General features: G+C 50.7%; 1 pseudogene; it reads right to left on the bottom strand.

Annotated features, from left to right (window-relative positions):
• Positions 1 to 2,936: 2,936 nt before the first annotated feature.
• Positions 2,937 to 7,031, bottom strand: LOC116547197 (annotated as a pseudogene).
• Between the last annotated feature and the right edge of the window lie 262 nt (positions 7,032 to 7,293).

Genomic DNA, 7,293 nt, shown 5'->3' with positions numbered 1-7,293 from the left:
CAACATATGCAAATCAATAAACGTGATCCCTCACATAAACAGAACAAAAGACAAAAACCATGATTGATGCAGAGAAGGCCTTTGACAAAATTCAACAGCCTTTTATGCTAAAAATTTTCAATAAACTAGGTATTGATGGAACATATCTCAAAATAATAAGAGTTATTTCTGACAAACCCACAGCCAATATACTGAATAGGGAAAAACTGAAAGCATTCCCTTTGAAGTCCTGCACAAGACAAGGATGCCCTTTCTCACCACTCCTATTCAACATAGTATTGGAAGTTCTAGCCAGGGCAATTAGGCAAGAAAAAGAAATGAAGGGTATTCAATTAGGAAAAGAGGAAGTCAAATTGTCTCTATTTGCAGACGACAGGATTGTATATTTAGAAGACCCCATCATCTCAGCCCAAAATTTTCTTAAGCTGATAAGCAACTTCAGCAGAGTCTCAGGATAAAAAAAATTAGTGTGCAAAATCACAAGCATTGCTATACACCAATAATCGACAAACAGAGAGCCAAATCATGAGTGAACTCCCGTTCACAGTTGCTACAAAGATAATAAAACACCTAGGAATACAATTAACAAGGGATGTGAATGATCACTTCAAGGACAACTACAAACCACTGATCAAGGAAATAAGAGAGGACACAAACAGATGGAAAACATTCTATGCTCATGGTTAGGAAGAATCAATATCGTGAAAATGGCCATACTGCCCAAGGTAATTTATAGATTCAATGCTATCCCCATCAAGCTACCATTGATCTTCTTCACAGAATTGGAAAAAAACCACCTTAAACTTCATATGGAACCAAAAAAGAGCCTGTATAGTGAAGACAATCCTAAGCAAAAAGAACAAAGTTGGAGGCATCATGCTACCTGACTTCAAACAATACTACAAGATTACAGTAATCAAAATAGCATGGCACTGTTACCAAAACAGAGATATAGACCAATGGAACAGAACAGAGGCCTCAGAAATAGTGACACATACCTACAACCATCTGATCTTTGACAAACCTGACAAAAACAAGCAATGGGGAAAGGATTTCCTATTTAATAAACGGTGTTAGGAAACTTGGCTAGCCATATGCACAAAGATCTAGAACTAGAAATACCATTTGACCCAGCAATCCCATTACTGGGTATATACCCAAAGAATTATAGATCATTCTATTATAAAGACACATGCACATGTATGTTTATTGCAGCACCGTTCACAATAGCAGAGACTTGGAACCAACCCAAATGCTTATCAGTGATAGACTGGATAAAGAAAATGTGGCACATATATACCATGGAATACTATGCAGCCATAAAAAAGGATGAGTTAATGTCCTTTGCAGGAACATGAATGAAGCTGGAAACCATCATTCTCAGCAAACTGACACAAGAACAGAAAACCAAACACCACATGTTCTTACTCACAAGTGGGTGTTAAGCAATGAGAACACATTTACACAAGGAGGGGAACATCACACACCGGGGCCTGTCAGGGGATGGGGTCTAGGGAAGGGGTAGCAGGGGGTGGGGTAATAGGGGAGGGATAGCATTAGGAGAATTACCTAATGTAGATGACAGGGTGATGGATGCAGCAAACCACCATGGCACGTGAATACTGATATAACAAACCTGCACATTCTGCACATGTACCCCAGAACTTAAAGTATAACAATAAAAAAAAGAGAATAAATACATACATACACACACACATAAAAGAGGTCGTATCATGGCCTTCTACTCAAAACTGTCCTCTAAATCTTCATCCCACTCAGAGCAAAGATCAGATCCAACCCCAATCCCCTGAAGCCATACCACTGACCTCATCTAGCTTCTCTCTGTCCAGCCCTCCTGGCCTCCTTGCTCTTCTGGGAACATAAACACCTTTCTGCCCTAGTGCATTTGCTGGAGTTCCCCTGCTTAGAAAGAACTTCCCCAGACATCCTCATGTCCCTTAAATCTTTCCGCAAAGGTCACCTTTGCAACAAGGCACACACTGACCACTGCTGTAGAACAGCCACCTTCCCTGTCCTCACTGCCCACATCCTGGATCACCTGCCTCACAGCACTTCCCACTTTCTAGCACTTTCCTTCCTTGTTCTGGTGATAGCGTATCTGTCGTCTGCCTCTTCCCACTGAAACACATGCTCCACAAGGTCAGAGATTTTTCTGATTTTACTTCAGAAGTGTTCCCCAGATGCAGAACCATTCTGTCCTATGTCTGGCAGACAACAAAGGTCAGTTGAATGAATGATCACTGTAAAGCACCTCACTATTCCAAAGACAGTATCTCTGTTAACATAGACTCAGGCCAAGTGCTGTTTTGTGGCAGCTACAGCACAAGGTCCCCTCACACTGACATCGAGGCTGCCTGTGCTTTTCTCAGCAGGGCTGCCTGTGGTGTCCCACCTCCAACCCTCCTCCCACACCAACCCTCCCCCACCCCAGCCACACACTGTAGCACATAATCAGGTTCCTCTCTTCAGGGAGGAACAGTCCTTCATGATGGATGCAATTTCACAAACAAATGTAAGTCTAAATTAGACTTTGCTTTAGATTCACAAGTTGTGATTGGAGCCAGCACCAAGATCACTGGAACCAGGACAGGGAGAGAGGGCAGGAGAGCAGAGCAAAAGGGGAGCCCTAGAAGGAGGGCAGGAGCTGAATGGGTCTGAAAATTTATCTCAGAAACAGAGACTCCCGTGTGCAGGGGCCACTGTGGGCGATGTATGAGCCTCTGTGGTCACAGCTCCTGCTGGACAAGTTTCCACTGAAGGGACAAGGACAATGGAGCAGCGAAGCTGACCCAGCTGAGGACTGACCACATAAAGCCCATGATGGACTCAGCAGCAACTGGGCACAGGCCCCGTCCACACTCGGCTCCTCACAGCCTTCTTCATCCCCACCTGCAACAGACTCAGCAGAGCGAACATGCAGATTCTGGAAGGTTCTCAGCTCTTTATTTCCTCTGTCAAATTTTAGGAAATGACTTATTTAATTAACCCATCAACCTCTCATGCCAAATATTTGAGAAACAAATTTATATTCAGTTTCTTATTTTCAGTAAGAAAGTAAGAGGTTGTAGTTCAGTGCACCATGAAGCTGAGACAGAGATGGAGACACAAGCCCCACCTCTCTGGAACAGGAAAGATGACTGGGGAGGGAACACAGGTCAGCATGGGGACAGGGGTCACGGTGGACATGGGGTGGGCTATCTCTCCACCTCCTCACATTATGCAAACAGGGACGCAGACACATTCAGATGTTTTTGCAGAAAGAGATGCCAGAGGCTCTTGAAGTCACAAAGGGGAGGCGTGAAGAAATCCCACATCTCAGTCCCACACAAGCAGCTGTCTCAGGCTACAGAAAACAACAGTCATGAACAAATTCAGTCAGTCATGGTAAGTGATGACACGCTGAAGAGCCCACCACACACTGGAAACTTCCCAATCAAATAATCCATATTACCCAGTCCTGTCCACTCTGCCCCTAACCCTGCCCACTTCAGACCCCCAGCATCTCACCTTTAGGAGCCATGAGAGACAGATCAGAGCCCTGGTCACTGTCGCTGCCTGGGTTAGAACAAAAGCAGGACCTGGTCAGAGTCCGCAGGAAATGTGGGACAGGAGGAATTATGGGGTGGGTGAACTACTCCACACTCCCACCCCCACCACTTATATGCAGCCTGAGAGTAGCTCCTTCTTTTTCCACCTATGGGAAGAAAACTTCCTGTGAGGGGACAGGGAGGAGGCAGGGCCCTGAGATCTTAGCAGAAACTCCAAGTCTTGGACCCAAGAGAAGTTTCTAGAACTATGACTACAGACCCAGGGCAGGATCAGAAAACACAAGGAAAGCAGGTGTGGGTCCTGGACCAACTGCCTTCCTAAGGTTTGTCCTTAGCAGAGACCTTCCTCTGACTTGTGAATGCTGGGATCAGGACCCCAACACCGTAATCGTCAAGGTGATACATCTGTCCTCCATTGTCACATGTGCTTCACAAAAGATTAAGTGCTGGCACACAGGGCCCCAGGCTGGGTCAGCCCATGTGCGGATGGTCCTCCCCAGTAATGAGGCAGGGGAACACTTCTACCTGGGGCTTGAAACCCCAAAAGGGACAAGAAAACCCAGACTTCACTCCTCACCCCTTCCCTACCTGAGCTCAACCTCCTCCACATCACAGCAGCGACCACAGCTCTAACGACCACAGCTCCCAGGATGGCCAGGCAAGCAACGATGCCCACGGTGAGGATGGTGAGCTGGGAATATGGCTCTGGGAAAGAAGGGGAGGTGAGGGCCCCTGACCCCAGGCCTCAGCCCTGACCCTGCTGAAGGCTCCTGCTTTCCCTGAGGGAAAGGGCTCCTGCTTTCCCTGAGAAAAGACATGACACCCCATTCCCCTCCTTACCCATCCCCCTCCTTACCCCATCTCAGCGTGAGGGGCTCCAGCAGCCCCTCGTCCTGTACATGGCATATGTATCTCTGCTCTTCTCCAGAAGGCACCACCACAGCTGCCCATTTCTGGAAGGCTCCATCCCCTGATAGCCTGGTCTCCACAAGCTTGGTTTCCCTGGTCTGGTCCTCCCCATCCTGCTGCCAGGTCAGTGTGATCTCCGCAGGGTAGAAGCCCAGGGCCCAGCACCTCAGGGTGACTTCATGGTCAGAGACTTCATGGGTCACGTGTGTCTGACAGGAAGAGTTTAAAAATTCAGGTGCTTTGTATCTCTCATGAGACACCCCAGTAGCACCCATGTGACCATCCCGAGAATGGACAGGACACCTGGGCTGTCAGAACTCAGATCCCAGCCTGGACACAGACACCTGGGATAATCTCCTATTCCGTGGAAAGTTCTAGTCTCTGAGGCAGGAACAGCAACTTCTGCTCCTGACCTGAATGGAGGCCGAGGGACTCAGAGAAGCTGAAATCAGACTTTCCAACACATTGAGTGTGAGGCAGAGAACAAGGCCTGAGAGAAAAAGTCACAGTGCCCAAAGCTGTTGCAGGGGTCAAAAGGGACCCCTGATCAGTATTCCAGGGACTGCCTTCCCCTCCATTTCCTCTGAGACATCATCCCTTAATTGTCCTAGAGAGCAGAGGGGGCCCTCAGAGGAATCTCAGGAAAACTCATGCCATTCTCCATTCAAGTGAGGGCGACATTCTAGCGCTGATCCCATTTCCCTCCCCTCCTCGTGGGAGGCCATCCGGGAGTTCTATAGGAGATGGGGAAGGCTCCCGACGTCCCGGTAGCCGCGCGCTGCAGCGTCTCCTTCCCGTTCTCCAGGTATCTGAGGAGCCACTCCAGGCACTCGCCCTTCAGGTAAGCTCTCGATTGCTCCGGCACGTTGGCCGCCTCCAACTTGCCCTGGGTGATCTGAGCCACCATGTCCGCGGCGGTCCAGGAGCGCAGGTCCTCGTTCAGCGAGATGTAATCCTTGCCGTCATCGGCGAACTGGAGATACCCGCGGAGGAAGCTCCCATCCGGCCCCACATCGCAGCCAATCATTCCCTGGAGGTTGTGAGACCCTGGCCGGGTCCCCGAGGTCAGCTGGACTCATCCAGCGCCGCCCCACCCGGACCAACCCGCCTGGGGCTCTCCCCGTTGGAGGGTCTGGGCTGGTCCCGCAGCCTCGGGGTGGATCTTTACCCGGAGACTCCGGGGGTACCCGGGTTGTCTGTGGGGGGTGGGAGGGGTCGTGACCTGCGCTCCGGGCGGGTGTCACTCACCGGCCTCGCTCTGGTTGTAGTAGCCGCGCAGGGTCTGCACGCCCACTCGGAAAGTCCGTGCCTTGGCCATGGCTCTCCGCGTCTCCCGGTCCCAATACTCCGGCCCCTCCTGCTCAACCCACTGCGCCCGCGTCTCCATCCTCGGACTTGCGGCGTCGCTGTCAAACCGCACGAACTGCGTGTAGTCCACGTAGCCCACGGCGATGAAGCGGGTATCCCCGCGGCCCGGCCGGGACAAGGCAGTGCCGAAATACCTCAAAGAGTGAGACCCTGGGGACAAGGAGGGACTGAGACCCTCCCGACCCTCCTCCCGGCGAGGGTCCCCGGGTCCTGCGCCCCCGCCGGGCGGGCCCCTAGCTCCTCCTCGCAGAAGTCGTTTCCCTCCTGACGCCGCACTTACCCGCCCAGGTCTCGGTCATGGCCAGGATCCCCGAGAGCAGCAGGAGGAGGGTTCCAAGCGCCATGACCTCAGCCTCGGTGTCTGGGGAAAATCTGAGTCCCAGTGGGTACGTGGGGACTTTAGAACTGGGACCTCGACGGCGCTGATTGTCTTTTCTACATCGAATGGAAGTGGGAACTGGGGTCGCCTGGTGAGTATCCTGGAAGAAGGACCCAACATAGGTTGAGAGAAGTGGTGAAACACAGGAAAGTGGGGGAATCCGGAACACTGCTGCCCAGTGCATATGGGTCCTTGGAACCTGACACCCTGAGACCCACGCCCAGGACCTGGGACTTTGTCCTGATCCCTCACAAGCCTCTTTGTCACACTGATTGCATGAGTCCTGACCAAGGATCTGTCTATGGAAACCGGGGAGAGGCAGAGAAGCCAGGGCTGCGCCCAGCCCCTTCCCCATCACTTCTTGCCCTGGAATCCGAGTCCCTAAACTGGACTCCGTGCGTCCCACTCCGTACCTCTCCCTTCGAACTCTTGTACAAGGAAACTCACCACGGGGAACTTGATGCCAGAGAGTGAGCTCGCCCTGGGAATGGAGGTGTAGAGACAGGGGTTTTCTCTCTAAACCTGGTCAAGTTTTGTCTGAAGGCACCAGATAGAGATTCTCATAGAGAACAGTTCCCTTTTTGTTTATTAATACAGTAGGTAGCACAATACTGGCAATCCCTGAATGATTAGGATTCCAATCTGTAAAAGACCTGTGCCAAAACAGCTTTACAGTTAAATTCTCAAAGCTGTTTTACTTTCCCAGACTAAGGATCTGTGACTCGGTTGTTACATTTAAAATCATCTTCATTCCCTAGCCCAAGATTCCGCGTGTGAGCCCAGAACATCTCCCGAATACAAAGAAACAAGGGTCTGTTGCGGTGGCGGGGGGTGGGGGGATGGGGGGGTGGGGTGTGTAGCAAGAGAGGGACAGTGGAGAGGGGGCTGGGGAGGTCAGGGAGGGATAACATGGGGAGAAATGCCAGATGTAGGTGACGGGGGATGGAGGTAGCAAACCACATTGCCATGTGTGTACCTATGCAACAATCCTGCATGATCTGCACATGTACCCCAGAACCTGAAGTATAAAAAAAAAAAAGAAGAAGAAGAAGGAGGGTTTCTTTCTGT

The sequence above is a fragment of the Sapajus apella genome, unplaced genomic scaffold, assembly GCF_009761245.1.
Source record: "Sapajus apella isolate SASKATOON/1434 unplaced genomic scaffold, GSC_monkey_1.0 scaffold2339, whole genome shotgun sequence".
Taxonomy (NCBI): Eukaryota; Metazoa; Chordata; class Mammalia; order Primates; family Cebidae; genus Sapajus; species Sapajus apella.
The sequence above is the reverse complement of the archived record's forward strand: the minus strand, read 5'-3'. Positions and strand labels throughout refer to the sequence as shown.